Below are 16,677 nucleotides of genomic sequence, written 5' to 3' on the forward strand. Positions count from 1 at the left end.
CAAGTGGTGAGAGCAGGAGACACATTAATTATTCATAGAACTAAATGTATTGAAAAGCCCACTTTATAGCTCACAGAGGAACATCTCTGAGTTCAGAGGGGAGGAGTAGGAGGAGTAACAGCCTTCAAATCCAGTTAAAGTGCACCTGACACACAAGAGGGTGGTTCTCAAAGTGACCGTGAGAATGTTCAATAAAGGCTAAGGTTTTCAAGAAGTTTCTGGTTCCCAAATCCCAATGAAAATCAGTGGGAAAAGAATATTTCCCATTTTCAAATCGCGGCTCAAACAAGTGGAAAAATCTTACTTATATTTTGAATTTCTATCTACCATGTTGAGAACTTTATAACATTTACTTTTGCATCTAGATGTGTTGTGACTGAAGTCTTCTTGTAGCATAATGAAATCAGAGTTTACTGGGGAAAGTGCTAGTGTATTCACTGTGAATGTAATAAATCTATTTATCACTACATGTAGTGAAACAAATGAGCATACATATAGAGATGTTAATTTTCATCTCTGTTTTCTTTCTGTATTAGGTAAGTATTCATCCATAAAACTCAATACTTTTTTTTTTTTTTTTCTTTTTCTCTTTTCACTTCACTGAAGAGCTTCCAGATGGTGCAAAGTGGATTAAAGACTTCTGAGGTAGCTCTTTAATAAACTAGAGAAAATACAAGAAGTCTGTGGACCACACATTGTTCTAAATAAAAATAAAAATAATAATAAAAAATAATAAAAAAAAATCAGAAAATCTAAGGGGAAGAATGTTACACAAATAATCATTACTGATATTTAAGTTTTTCCTGCTAAAAATTTTTTAAATGGGAGATATTACAAGACTTTATGTGTGACTGTATGATTGTTACTACCTACTCTCTTCTTAAAGAAAATAGTACAAATTTGCCTGAATTTTCTATTTTCCTGAAAGTGCCTACAAATAAATATTACGTTGTTTGTATCAGTTTATTCTACAAGATGTATTAGTAGCTACGGCTTGTAGAGATGATGTTGCTGCTTGGGTAAACAAGCCTATTCAATATGTATTAATACAAATATGTAATGGAATTGTAAAGTTAGTGATACTTCATATGGATTCACTGAACATTACTACTCTTACTGGGATTTAAAATTTCAGCATCATGTTGCTTTTTTCTGAATGCTACAGTTTAACCTGACAGGCAACTGAGTATCACAGTGCCATTTGCTCACTCCGTCTAGGTGAGTTGGGGAAGATAATTGGAAAAGGAAAAAAAAATGCAAGAACTCATGGATATGATAAACGACAGGTTAAAAAAAAGAAAAAAAGGAAAAAGAAAAAAACAAGGGAAGCACAATGTTTCTCTCAGTCTGCAATTCAGTCTTTGCCTCAAATAGTACCTGTACTGTGTCAGTCTGATGTACAATAAACTCTACTTGGTAATATTATGAAGTGGAGTTAGCACATATGTTAATATTTCAAAACAACTTTAAATATTACATTTGTCACTAACAAAGGAAAGTGCATTCTTTTTCTCTTATAGAAATTATATTTTTCTCTTGATTATGACTTTTTTAATATGTATTGTACAGCTATGTATCATTGCCTTTGTCACAGTTCTGAGTACCAGTATTTGTGTAAATATAACTACTCAGAGCCTTCAAATATTTACATTTTGCTTTGATTAAGAGAGGTAATGGTAATTTTCTTCATCAACAAATGGATAAAAATAAAAAAGCAGTTTATTAAAGCCGTGAAGGTAAAATTTCATGTGTATTCAGTGCGTAGTATATTAGGAATATATCTGTCTTAAGTCATGTCTTGAATTTGTGAACAAAACTTGTCATTTTCAACTCTATTACATACAACCTCTTCCTTTTTAATGCTAATACTGTTTCTTTTCCTTTTTCTTCAGGTTTCTATTTCATTTATCTGTTTTAAGAAAAAAATTACGCAGGGCATTACATCTAGTGTTATATTAAAATTCAAGCATGTGTAAGCATACATATAAAGATTATTGATAGCCTTTTTAATCCTACTTAGTTTAGGTTTTGTGTTTTTTTTTTTTTTTTAATTGAAAAATACACTCAAATTTCTTCAGTAATATAGAATTTACAATTCTAATATGTTTAATCCAAGGTCAATTAAAACCTACTGTAATTGAATAAAATTTTTATTTATATCACTGAGAAAGAGCTTAAAATTAAAGAAGGGAAAACTTTAGTGACCTGATGTTAATGAGTGTACACGTTACGAACTTTATTGGAGAAAACCTACAATTCTGTTCTGTAATGTTCTTTGTAGTAATGAGAATAAGGTCTTGTAAATTCTGGTGCTGGAAAAATGAAGAAGGTGGGTTCTGAGATAAGGAAATGATGATAAATACACTCTTTTGTATTTACATTTCACATTCCATTTGATCAGTATTAGCATTTGATTAAAATATTTATGATACTTGTTCTGGATAAATTGCATTAATATATTTATTATTTAAGTGAGAATAATGTACTCATTGTAGATAATATTTTTATTTGTGGTATTCTGTGGAATATCAGCTTTAAACAAGTGGAAAAAAGTCTATACATCGTTGTTTAGAAAACTGCAACAATGTTATAATTTTAAATATCTTTTAATTTAGAATAGGCCACTCAAAGAGAGAAGATTAAAATTTGCAAGAAAAAATAATGTGGATATGCCCTGCAGACATCACCATAGTGTAGTCTGTGACTGATAAGCCACTGTATTGGCAACCATATTAACCCTCTACTGGATTATACAGTCCTTCAGGGGTTTGGTATATCATGGATTATTCTTTGCAAATATGTGGGATTTTTTTATATTGTTTCATTAACAATATTTAAATATTGCTCTGATAATTCATGAAGGTAGAGATTCACTAGAAGTATATGAAGATTTTGAATGGAAAATTTTATTTGATACTTGAAATAGTTTTATAACATTACAGTCATAGTTTGCTTAAGAACTATCAGTGTAAATATAGAAAGAAGACTCAAACGCTAGTTAATGAACTAAAGTTTATCTAAATGAAAGTAGCATATCTCAATTATATAACAATGCCTATGGTCAGGTAAATTTTCACAATTCTCGTCTTTTAAAATACTATTTTATCCCTCAGTAGTTATCAAATAAAGAGTGTATGACATAATTTTGCACTGAAAACTGTTCTGAATGCACAAGAGGAGTCAATGTAGTTTGTGATAAGTAATTGTAAAAAGAGACTTGAAGGAAATAAGAAAGCTATCAGAAATAAGGTTTTGTTTTAAGACAAGTACAGGAAAAATACTACTTGAATATTTGGAATTTAGAAGAGAAGAAATAAGATCAGAGAGTTACTCTTGAAGTGGCTGGAGACTGAGAAACATATTTTTTCACAATGCAGACAGGAAAGAAAAAACCCTCAGGTCTGCCAAAAGTAGCAAAACGTAGCATCAAACGACAGTTCAGTGAAAAGCAGATTCTAAGATTTACATGACGAGCATTTTGCAGTTGCTCATGGTAGTGTAATCAGTAAAGGGATCAAAATTCTTTAGAAAAAAATGAAAGGAATGTCATACAATAATGGCAGAAGATGTTGCTATGAATTTACTTGAAGTTATTTAAAACAAAGACTGGAGAAAGTTTATGAACTGTTTAAGTATCTGGGAGTGATGAAAACAGAACTTATAAAGGAATCATTCAGCGGTGATACTGGAGAGCAAAAAAAAGCACAGTGAATAAAGACACTGAAAAGAAAGAGCATACTATGGTTCTGCCAAAATTTAACAACTCATTCATTGTTCAAATAGGAGTAAGTCAATATAAACACAATAGTTTGTATTTTAAATGAAATAAAGGAACTACGTAGAAGCATAGAAGCAACATTACCCAGAGCAACGAGTTTTTTCACATCTTGGCTGCAAACAATGTAAATGCGGTGGAAAAAGTGAATGCACTAGCAATAAATAAATAAATAAATCGGTCACAGAGAAGTATAGATAAGAATACAGTGTTTAACACTACTTAAAAGTGAAGATTAAAATCAAAGATAATATACTTAGAAAAAAAGACCATCAGGAAAAGCAAAAGAAAACTTTAAACAGAACAAGAAAAATTGTGAGAGGATATGTTTGAGATGTTTGTTTTCATAGTTGGTGTAGAGAGTAAATGAAACATTTATATTGATAAAAGAAGGAGAGAAAGGAGAAATTTTACTATATCATATATCCATCCATTAAGAATATAACAAGACCTTGCATGGACTGGAATGTTGAAAGATGATATTGCATACTGTCTTCTATAAAGAAATACAGATTGTTATGGCCTTTTTCCATAGGAGTAGGAATGGGTTTAAAACAGAAACTGAAGCAAGAGCAAAAACGAGCATCTTCCTAGAAGAAAGTGGCTATTAAGGTAAATAATTTTTAAATGTCATTCTGACATTTCCTACGAACTTTTATAATTCTTTTGACACTGAGAAATGTTTTCTAAAGCTTATGCCAACTTATTCTTACTGCTTACTAAAGCTTTCAGGAGTTTTTGTCCGTTCTGTTTCTCTATAGTTTTTATATAACAGTCTTCATGCATTTCCCATTGTATGAACACTGCAGTTGGTTCTATGAAGATTTGTACTGACCTCATTGTGTCATCAGCCTGACATTATAATTTCATCTCTACAGAAACACTGAAACACTTTTCATCATAATTTGATATTGTAAATGTGGTGACCATAGATAGTAATAAAAATTCTTTACAATTGCATTTTGACATCATAATGCAATCTCCATAGTCTTCATTTGACATTGTGATGAGATTGTGGCAATGCTAACTTTGTATGAATGAAGCTGGTACTATGGAATAAAAAATTTAAAGTACAGTTTTATGCATGACGAACAAATGATCATAAATATATGTAGTCACAGTTACATTTTTATTAAAAATTAGAACAGATTGTCTATCCATCTGAGGAATGAAGATCTGGAACAGGCCTTTTATTAAGGAAGTGAATAGGCTAATAACTTTTCAGATGAAGATTTTTCAATTCATGCAAGAGAACATACAGTTTGTGCTGTTCGCTTGCTTGGAGTCTGTGACTGGAAAGCCCCTTCCAGTTTTGTTTATCTTCTGAGACATGTACTTCTTTGAGTAGTATAGTAATAGGAGTTAAAGTTAACAAGTTTATAATGTAGTAATGCTTATAACTTATGCTTATAACTTTTCTACCTACAAAGCAGCGAATTTTTAATTTTTAAAACTCCACTGAAAATATCACATTTTCTACAACATAGATACCATTTACAAAAATCATATCCCTTGGAATAAAAAGTCAGGTGCAGGTCCAACTGATTCTTTAACTTCAGTTTTAGGGTTGATAAGCATAGTGACAGACTGCTTTAAACAGTGACTCTGATGCTTTTAAATTAGTCCACAGTCTAATGTGAATCAGAATGACATTTCTGAAAAGACAAAGCATTGTTGTTTTTGGTGGAATCTGAATTGATGATCCTTTGGAAAAATACGCTTATCTTATTATTAGATCTTTGAGACACTTACATCACTTGTAACCTTTAGTTAAAGCATTTTCTTGTAAGTATACTTCTAATATATAGATTCTTCTGTAATATAGGCAACAGCAAATATTTAAAAATAAATAAAAACTACTATGCCAAGATTATAACCATGGTGCTAGACAGACTGAGACCATGGAGTTCTGATCTTCTCAGTTTTTGAACAAAATTGTACCTCTTTGCTAGAGTGTTTACTGGTGGAACTGGAATAAGATCAGTGATTTATGTTTAGCAACCAGCCTTTTTTTTTTTTTTTTTCTTTTGGTACGTTCACTTCATTTCTCCAAGTGATTGGATCCTCTCCTTTTCTCTTAGGAGTGAGTAGATAATATGTCAAGCAATGTGAAGCTACAGTCAGACAAGCAAATCACGTTTTTAGAACTATGAAGTTAGAAAGTCTAGACCAAACTCTGTAAAGAAGTCCCTTTGATTGTAGTTGAAATGCAGTTTAGAATGGCAAAAGCTGTTTGACTTGGTTGTAGAAGAACACAAAACACCCGGGTCACTTTATTTGAGAACAGTTCTATAGATTATAAAAAAAAAATAAAAATAAGAAACACTATGTATCAATAGCCATGACTGTAGCCTTTTATTTGTTAAGACACATAAAGTGTTTGCTGTGTTGTTTTGTTTTTTGTTTTTTGTTTTTTACAGTTTAGCTTTATATCTGTACAAAAATATTTTAAATATTCAGTCCCCTTCTGTGCTTTGTAAGTATATTATAGGTAATAAGGCTTCAAATATCATAGTTATAATGGATATGAAGACACCTGATTGCACTTATGTGAATTATAATTTTTTCAATGAATCATATTTCTATTAAAAAATAAATAATAAAAAATTGATATTTTTATCAAAAAATTTTACACTCAATTTTCAGATGAAGTAAAATTTTCTGTGAATAGACTCTTTCTGTAGCTAAGCAAATCTCTTTTCCTAAATGACATGGGAATTATTTTGTTGTCACATTTCTCTGAAGTGATTGTGTGCTTTATTTCATTTTATTGTAAAGTGAAGTAAACTGATATTCAAAGTAGAAAGTAAAAATGAATGTGAAGGATCTCTGAGTTGACATTAGCTGTAGAGAGAGAATGTTAGAGTCTGTGGGCTTCCTGGGGACTGTTTCTAATTATTCAGATGAAGTTCAGAAAATTGACTGACATACCAGCAGCTATAATTCTTTTTTCCTTTTATACTTTTTTCATAAACAAGGAACATTGCAACAAAATAGAGCATTGTACAATAATATTGCAAGAACACATGCTTGCACTAGAAAATGTTAAATTTCCCTTCAAAAAATAAGTTACGTTGCCTTTATTGGAAAATAAATTTAATTGGAAATATAAGATTACCGATGCATTGCTGATATAAGCAGCAGTTACTCAAAATACAGAAGTAAACAGCTCATATGTTGAACTCAACTTTTATAATTTTGAATGAATTATTAACCTTTTGCGATGATAAAATTTTGAGTCAAAGTTGTTTAACTCTGACAGGAAGCTAAGTACCATGCTGCTGTTCACCACTTACTCTCCCAATGTAAAAGGAGAGAGAGAATTGGAAAAGTAAATGTGTGAGAACTCATTTACTAGTTAACATAAAAACTGTGCATGCAAGCAAAGAAAATCAAGACATTCATTCACTATTTCCCACATGTAGGCAGATGTTCACCTAATTCTGGGAAAGCCAGGCTCATAGCACTTAGCAATTTATTGGAAAGACAAACTCCATCACGCCAAACCTCCTTCCCCTTTCTTCTTCTTTACCACAGCTTTCACTGACCAGCATGATGCTATATGATGCCATATCCCTTCGACCAGATTGAGTCAGCTGTGCTGGTTCTGTTCTCTCCCTCCTTCTCCTCCCCCCCCCACCTCCTTACTGACAGGGCAGTTGTGAGAATCTGAAATGTCCTTGGCTCTGTGCAGCACTGCTCAGCAACTTCAGTGTGCTATCACCACTGTTTTCACCAGAACTCCAAAGCACAGCATTACACGAGCCTCTATAAATAAATGAATGAATAAATAATGAAAAATTAACTCTATCTTAATCAAAACAATGATAGTAAATGTTTAACTACTTTGAAGAAATATGAACTGATCAACACCATTCTACTAGCATCGAAGTGAATGCTTGAACAAATCCTGTAAAAATATGGTGTACCTGTTGCCATTAATGAGTTGTAAAGAATTTGAATTCTCAAAATGACAAGCAAAGTTGTCTTCTAAAGATGAAATAAATTTTTCTTGAAGAACAATTTTAGGCCTTAGGATATTAGGATATTGAGGAATATGCCTCATTTTTACAGGTGGAGTGTACAATTTGTCCAGCACAATCATAGCAACTGGTTTGATAAAATCTCTCAAGAGTGGTCAGTGCTTTCCCCTTATCCCTTCGCTGACGCACAGCTACTTTCCTAGTGGTCTGACAGGTGGTCTGCCATAAAGAAAACATTTTTAAGTTGCCATTAATTCCAAAATGCTTATCTTCATTGGACAGAGATTCTTTCTGAGGTCAGTTTGGTAAAGGGATTGAAATGTGCTGGTCTGAACATTTCTAACTCTGGAGTCCCCATTGCACTGACACTGGGTTGAATACCTCTTATTATCCCTTCATCAAGATTAATATTTAACAAAATATAATATTTAACAAAAAATATTTAACAAAAGTACGACTAGTCACAAATTCTTTCTGCCACTTCCACCTACATTGTAGGCCTCACAGATGAAATGGGGAAATAGTTAGACCTGATCAAAGCAGAGGGGGGGAATATTTCTAGGCAAGTTTGATTTCTGCTCTGGAGAATTATTCCTTCTCTCGTTATGTAGTGTGATGATCTTCTTTCACTAGACCACATAAGACTCCAGCAGTAAAAGATGAGCTTGACAACTTTTTTTGGTTTGAAATAATCTTGTGGGTTATCTAGAAAATATCCTATGAGGTTTCTTTTCATAATGTCTGGACAGTAATATAGTTGCTGTTGCAAGTGTATAATGCTGTTATGCTAAGAGCTTTTTTTGTTTGTTTGTTTTGAATATCCTTTCACTTTATGTATAATTTGTTATTTAATAATCTGGAATTATTTTAAGAGATTGGGAATCAGTTTATGTAGTAATGAAAAAATATTTATGCCTGTCAGAATTCATATACAATAAACATATTCTTTATAAATCTCAATTTTCTGACTTTTAGGATAATACTTTAATTACTAATACTGCTTAAGACTTATTTCAGTGCTCATACTGCCTTAACACAGTACACAAGTAGGGCAATTGATGTGAATCCCAACATCTGGCAATCAGAGTGCTTTAATGAGTTACTTTTTAAAGAAATGTCTGTCTGCCGGAGGGGTCTATAATGCAATTAGACACATTAGCACTTTCTCAGACATTTTGGGCTATTTTTTAAGAGAAATTGTGATTGGTGCAAGCTGTAAAATGTTTGCACTTTTGAAAGATGAAAAGTTGTCATATATTTGCATTTCAGCTTTATAAGGAGAGTTTTGTTAGAATGGTGTCATGTAGTGCATTTGGTGTGGTTTCTGAGTATCTGTTTGCAATATGTAAGTAGACTTAAATGCTTAGCTATCTACAATAGTTTGCAGAGTTATGGTCTCCTTTTGCCAAAAATTTATTTTCAGTGACAACCCCAGGAAAGAAGTTGTGATTAATAATAAAAACAGTTTTGAGTATATATGCTACTAATGAATTAAAATTAAATTTTAAATTTAAAATTAAAATCATTTATTCAAATGTAAAGAAATTTTTGAGAACCATGGAAACATCTTCAGAGTGTTTTTTCTGACCAGAAAAATAAAATAAAATAAAAATTGAAAGGAATCAATTACTTAGATTTTAAAAGTTCTTTTTTTGTTGCTGTTGAATGTTGTCTGAGACATATTTTACTGGATATTATTTCAATACCATCGTTAAAATACGTAAGTAGAATTTTCAAACTTTTAATTAAACATATTAATACACAGCAATAATTTAGTAATTTCAGATTTGTTTCCACATCTCATGTCTCCTGAATATTTAGTAATAAAATCAAAAAGTAATCCTCTTGTTTCACTGGAAATTAATGGTGAAAATTCTGCACTCTTGCTGTGGCTATTGCGAATATCTACTGAGAAAATTGGTTTTGCTGATCAGCAGCAAAATGTTTACAAGAGTTGCTTCAAACATGCACATTATACACTACTCTACACATTATTTGAATATGGTAATTTTATATTTACATATGTGGACATGAGATAAATGTATATAAGCAAAAATAAAGCTTCGTAAAACTAAAGAAAAGAATAGGCTTACAAACTGTGTTGAGTATTTGCATGATGTGACAATGTATAGAAACCTAACTGCAAGTGTTCTGTTGATAGAATACAGAAGTTACATAATTTAAAGTTATGTTACTGCAGAGTTTATCATAGCATTTTAAAGCATTCTAAAATAAATTAAGCTGTATGAATAACTAAACTGGAAATTTGATTGCAACTTTTTTTTTTTTTTTTTTTTTTTTTTTTTCAGTTGAAGTGTTAGGATAGGTTCTAATTGAAGCACTGAACTTCATATGCTTTTTGCCACTAGCCTATGAATATAATTTCTGCTGATTTAAGAATCTGATGTCAGGGCAGTAAGTACGCAATTACCTTTAGTTTAAGTGATAGCAACATGCTGTAAATAAGATTCTTAATTGTGTTTGCAAGATTAAAATTCAGTCCCATTGTTTTTTTCACTTATTTCTTTGGTGGCTTTGTGGTATATTCACATTGCTACCTCTAAATGAATGTCAACTTGTTTTACCACGACTGCAGCCAATCGATACTTCATTAGGCTGAATTGTCTTGTGCCCATGCAACCTTGAAGCTGTGGCTTAATTACCACCCATATTATGCAGTGGCTTGGAGAGCTGTGCTCAGCTGTGTCAGTTTTGAACAAAAGCCATGCTGTTGCCTGCATTTAGGAAAAATGGACTTTTGAATTAAAGAACTATAGTATTTTCTAAGTTAACAATTAATGATGATAACCTCTTTTATTATGTGTATGTCAGTTTTCAGTAAGTTTACATTTGAATAGATCTCTACATATTGCGAAACTTTAAAAGACAAGTACCTTTGCTTTTCATGTTCAACCCATCGTTGATTTAAGATAATTTTAAATTAATGGCAAAGTAACATTCATCTGAAAGAGAAGACAGGAGAAAGTGCAGTCAAATGGCAATCATGACAAATGACATCTCTTGTCTGAGAGTCATTTTTCCTCACTAGACTGATTTGTCATCCCTACTTTTGACATTTTTCATCCTGCTATGAAATCACATTGACAGAATAAGATATTTCTACACTTTACACTGGACTACAGAAGATGTTTCTCAGCCTTCATTTATTTCTTTGTATTACATTTAAAGGATTGTAAAATTTGTAAGTAACTAAATTCTGATGACAAAATTTCATTTGCTTTGTAAAATACAAAGTTCACACTGCCCTAAAATCATAAAGTAAATGTTGCTGTTTTGTTTGAATTAGGCCATTGTACAACTTAGAGGAAGACAAACTTGTCTGTGAAGAAAATTTTCCGCTTGGGAGTACTATCCTATGTTAAGTGAGAGTTATCAAAACCAGTTGTAACAATGAGTAGAAACTACCTCACTTTAATATGTTATACCAATTGCCTTGGTGAGGTCTAAAGACCTGTGTACACTATTTACAATGTTTTATTTCTGAACCACAAAACAACATAAGGCTCATTAATTCCAGGATGCATTAGTTTCCTATATATAATAGAAACTATACAAAGGTCCTTAGTATTTTCTCTCAGGTTGCTAACAAGGATAGATTCAAATGAAGTCCAGAAATGTTTTCAATCATCTCAAATGCAATGGGAAAAATAGTAATTTGTACAACTCATTCAGTTGTTTCAGAATTGTTCAGTTGAAAGGGTCTGCCTGACATCTTTAAGGCTAACCAAACATTAAAGAAAATTATTGAAGACACTGTCCAAATGCATCTTGAACACTGACAGCTGTGGGGAACCAACCACTTCTCTAGGAAGTCTGTTGCAGTGTTTGACCATGCTCACAATAAATAAAATCTTCCTAATGTCCAGTCTGACCCTCCTCTGATGCAACTTTGTACTGTTCCCACACATCCTGCTATCCATTATAAGGGAAAAGAGACTAGCACCTCCCACTGTACTTCTTCTCCTCAGAGAGAAATGAGGGTACCTGTCAGCTTCCTATTCTTGACAACCCAAGTGGAAACGAGAGTTGTGCACAATATTCAAGATGAGGCTGTCCCAGCTCCAAGTATAGCAGAATCACATCTTTTGTCAGATTGGCTTTGCTGGTTTTAACAAAACCCAAGAGGTTACATGCCAGGGCACACTGCCAATTCACGTTGAGCTTGCTGCTGCCAGCACCCCCAGCTCCCTTCGTTCTGAGCTGCTCTCCAATCACACATCTCCCCCTCAGAATCTATGACCAGTGTTACTCCATCCAAAATTCAAAACTTGGCATTGTTCTTTATCAACTCCATGTCATTGATGATTGCCAGTATTCTAACCTATCCGAATTCCTCTGCAAGGCTTCTTGGCCCCCCATAAAGTCAACCACACCTCACAGTTTAGTTTCACTATCAAACTTTCTGAGGATGCATTACACTCCTGCATCCAGATCATTGCCAAAAATATTGAGTGGAGCTGACCCTAGAATTGAGCCCTGGCAAACACTGTAGTGACCACTTGCAAGCCAGACACAGCCTCTTCACTACCGCACTTTGGGATTTACTGTAAGCCAGTTCACCATCCAGTGTAGAAGAATTTGTTTGTTTGTTTGTTTTTCAAAGATGGATAATTTGTCTAGAAGATTGCTATGAAGATCAATGTCAAAAGGTCTTACGAAAATCCAGGAAGTTCACATCCACTGCTTTCCCTTCATCCACCAAACAGGCATTACTACTTTTCTTATTCCAGAAACAGATTAAAGTACTAAGGCAGAACTTTCCCTTGATGAGCCCATGCTGACTATGCATGATAACTTAATTTAAAGACCCTTCAGCATTCCCCAAGCTAATCTTCTCCATAACTTTTCCAAAGACTGAGGTTAGATTGGTCTGCAGTTTCCAGGGTTTTCTATCACAACTTTTTGTAGATAACTTTGACTAGCTTGCAGTCGGCAGGGACCTCACCAGATTCAAACAACTTTTGGCAAATTATGGAGAGGGATCCAGCTATAATATTTGCTAAATTCTTCAGCACTCTCAGATAAATCCCCCTGGTTCCTACAGACTTGTGAACATTGAGCTGATACAAATGTTCCTTTGTAATTTGAGTGACCACTGATTGAAAGTCATTGCTCCTTCAGTCATGGCCTGCCAACTCTGAGGACTGGGGAGTCCAAGTATCTGTTGTTACTCTTGAATGCTGAGGCAAAATTAAATTCCTCTCTCTTTTTCCCATCTGTACTTGTTAGATGACCATCCACTTCAAGTATCAATCAAATATTTTGTTTTGAACTCCTTTTGTTTTTATAAGGGCATGTAGCAACAAGACAAGGGAAAATTATTTTGAACTGAGTGAGGATAGGCTAGATATTAGAAAGAAATTCTTTACTGTAAGGGAGGTGAGACACTGGAAGTGTTTGCCCAGTGAGGCTGTAGATGCTCCCACCCTAGAAGCATTCAAGGCCAGACTGGGTGAGGCTTTGAGTAACTTGATCTAGTGGGAGGTGTCCCTGACTATTGCAGCAGGTCTAGAACTAGATGTTCTTAGATGTCCCTTCCAACCCAAATCACTCTGTGATTCTATGCTGTTGGCGTATGAAAACAAACAAACAAACAAACAAACAAACAAATAAAATAATGAAATGTTGTTTTCTAAAACCACACTGTCTAACGTGAACTCAAGTTGAGATTTAGCTTGTTTTCTCTCATTTTGTTACATTGGCTTTAGTTTTACCAACTGTCTGCTGATTATTCTCTGAAGACAAAAGCATAACAAAAGCATACAAAGCACTCCACTCTCAGTGCACACTACATTACTGAAGGTGAGATTTGCTGACCACAAAATAGAAAAGCCTTTGCCTTAGGCAGTGTTTGGTTGCTTAAAGGCAAACATTTCCTTTTAAGCCTCTTTTACAAAAACCTATTGAGGGAAAATGAAGGACTAATTTTTGAAAAAAATCTGGTTTTGATTTGTCTGATTGTTATGCTTTATGAATTAGATTTGTGGCTTGATATCAGTGTTAGTGTGGTGTCTTCCAGTGTTCACATCAGACAGTCAACTACTTGTAACCTACAATGCTGTTTCTAATTATCAGCATGTTGAAAATTTTCACACCCTCTATAACATATAAATGTTACTCAATATGCGTTCCTTCTGTGCACAGTCTACTATACATCAACTATAGATTCAGGCCTGTAAGCCATGCCAGCATTTGTTCTGATCTTACAGTGTTAGTCTGTAACTTCATGAAAATTTTGTACATTTGGCTGCATACTTGCACATTTGCACTTTGCACGTTACAGCAAAGAATGAACAAACAATTTTTTAAAATAAACTAGAAAATGTGTATTGTGCATCAAGTTTTAAAATTATTATTTTCCTTTGGATTTGCTTTAGAATGAAATTAGGTTGCAATCTTTGGGGTTCATGTTTGATACTGACTTTGGCTTGTTCTGCACTTCCTCCATTCTTATCTCCTGAAAAAATTCAGAAAACGCTTAACTAATTTTCTGAGAATGAAGATATTTACGAGTTATCATGACATCCTTTCACTGTTAACATTTTTTTCCATAAGTTAAACTATTTTCATGCTTATTTATTCCCTTAAAAGTTTTTCTCCCCAGTCTAAAATTATTTTAATGTACTTTCTCCAACCCCCAAAATTTTCTGTTTCCTTGATATCATGTTTTCATATTCCTCTCATCATAACTGTATACATAAGAAAATTTCTTTCCAAATTCCTGTTGCCCTGCTTTTACATTCCAGGGATTGCATAAGGCCACATCTGAGGTGCATGACAGTGATGCATGTTCCTCTTGAATTGCAGTTCACAGAATTCTTTCTCATGTCTAGTGAGGAAGATGATCAGTAAGAACAAAATGGATCATAACTCTTCTGTTTGGTGTCATTATCCAAGAAGGAAATGTGAGAAAATGGTAGAAGTTATGGATAATTTGTTAGAATTTATGAAATATTTAATTGCATGTTGTTGTATATTGTCCAATCTTAGCAGATTGGTCTCCACTTCATTTTGGTCCTTTATGCTCTGATAAACTTACAGTTCATACACACACAAGGCTATCACAAAATCAAGAGACAATTTGCCATTTACTACTCATGTTTTAGTCACTAAAGCCCATACTAATCTTCTTACTTCTGTCATAAATCTGGAGGCTTTCATTATTTTATCCTTGCAAAATGTACAATTTTCTGAAGTATTGATTAATATAGCACTACCTTTTCAGGAACTGATTTTGAAGACATAATGCATAATTAAAAAAAAAATTGTAATAAAAATCTATCCTGACAGTAATGTTAGCATTATTAAAACATGACTAAACGTTTGTTTTTGCTCTTCTTCATTGCTGTATTAGCGTCCATGAAGTTCAACATTCTTGTGAACAGGACAAGGTTCTATAAAAGGTAAAACAAAGGAAAAAAAAGAGTTAGAATCAGTTCCTAGCTCCTACAAGATTGAAATTGGATTCATGCGGAGATGTACACATTATTTCAGTGTGGAAAATTATATTTCTTCATATTTCTACTTGAGACTTCTTCCCCCAGAATTATAAAGAATGACAGATGCTATTAATATACCTACAATGTATGGGAGGGAAAGCTTTACCTTTTTATGTTGTGTTTCCATTGCAGGAAACTTTATTAGAGCAACTGATCATTACAAAGCAAAACTGAAGAGTGAGCTTACTGTATGTCATACATCTGATTGCTTGTGGCTGTAATATTATACAGCAATGTGATTATGTAGGAAACTCATTTCCTGAAATCTTGTAAGTAAATAATAGCTATTTTGATATTAAGTAAGCTACTCAAAAGATTCTCATGAATAGATGTAATTCATTATATAAATTCAAATAAACTTTACTTTAGATTTGATGGAATCAACCAAGTTCATTACAATAGCTTCCTACTGTGCATACATGCAATAGTACAGAAAGTCTGATACGGAGAAGCTCCCCTGTGAGACATTAAGAACAGGGAGAAGTTTTCAGATTTACTGTTTTTCATTTAGGCCAGAAAGGTGAACTGTGCATTTCTTCTCTCCTGCTTTTAAATTGTACCTGCACTCATACTTACAAATGCAAACTCAAATTAGAAGTTGTTTTAATAAGTCAGATAAACTCTTCTCAACTTTGACAAGGCCTGGAGGAAGAAGAGAACACTGTCCCCTTTTAATTACTCAAAACTCTGTATGTATGCAAACAGGTGCAATTTTTCATCAGATGAGATAAAAGCCTTCAACCATAAACACTTCAGATACATGTAACCGAAGAGAGCCTTTTTTATTCTGTATAATAGGAAGGAGGGATTTTTATAGGCTATCTGTATTGTCTATATTCCCTAAGACAGGAACCAATTCTGCAGAGAATTTGTGTTTATAAACTTTAATCTAGAGAAAAATGCTTAATTTGGAATGAATAAATGGAAATGCGCATAAAACAAATAAGAGCAATAAACATGCAACTTTTTCTTTTTTCTGAAATGTGTGATGAGGCAAAATTAAACTTGTAATTTAAAGTTGTAGTTAATCGTACAATATAGTTAACATGGTGAAAACTAAAACTTTAATGTACCTTATGTTAGACTAGATAATAAGTAATGGTCCTTTCTGATCTGAAGTTATATGAGTCCAGCTTTACACATTAGTTCATTTAAATGCTATTCAGCACCTAACTACTGACAATGATAAACTAAATGCATGCCAGAGTACACTGAAGTATCTTTCTGAATGTCTCACCTGAAATTCCACATACTCAAAAACCAAAATAAAATAAAAATAGTAGTCTAATTGCAAATTGATTTCAGGATATGAAACTAGACATAAAAAAATTCAATATAGATTGTTTTTATTACATAACTGGCAGTAAACTACAGAAACAGACAATAATCATGAATAAAT

Source organism: Meleagris gallopavo, chromosome 3, assembly GCF_905368555.1.
Source record: "Meleagris gallopavo chromosome 3, MGAL_WU_HG_1.1, whole genome shotgun sequence".
Taxonomy (NCBI): Eukaryota; Metazoa; Chordata; class Aves; order Galliformes; family Phasianidae; genus Meleagris; species Meleagris gallopavo.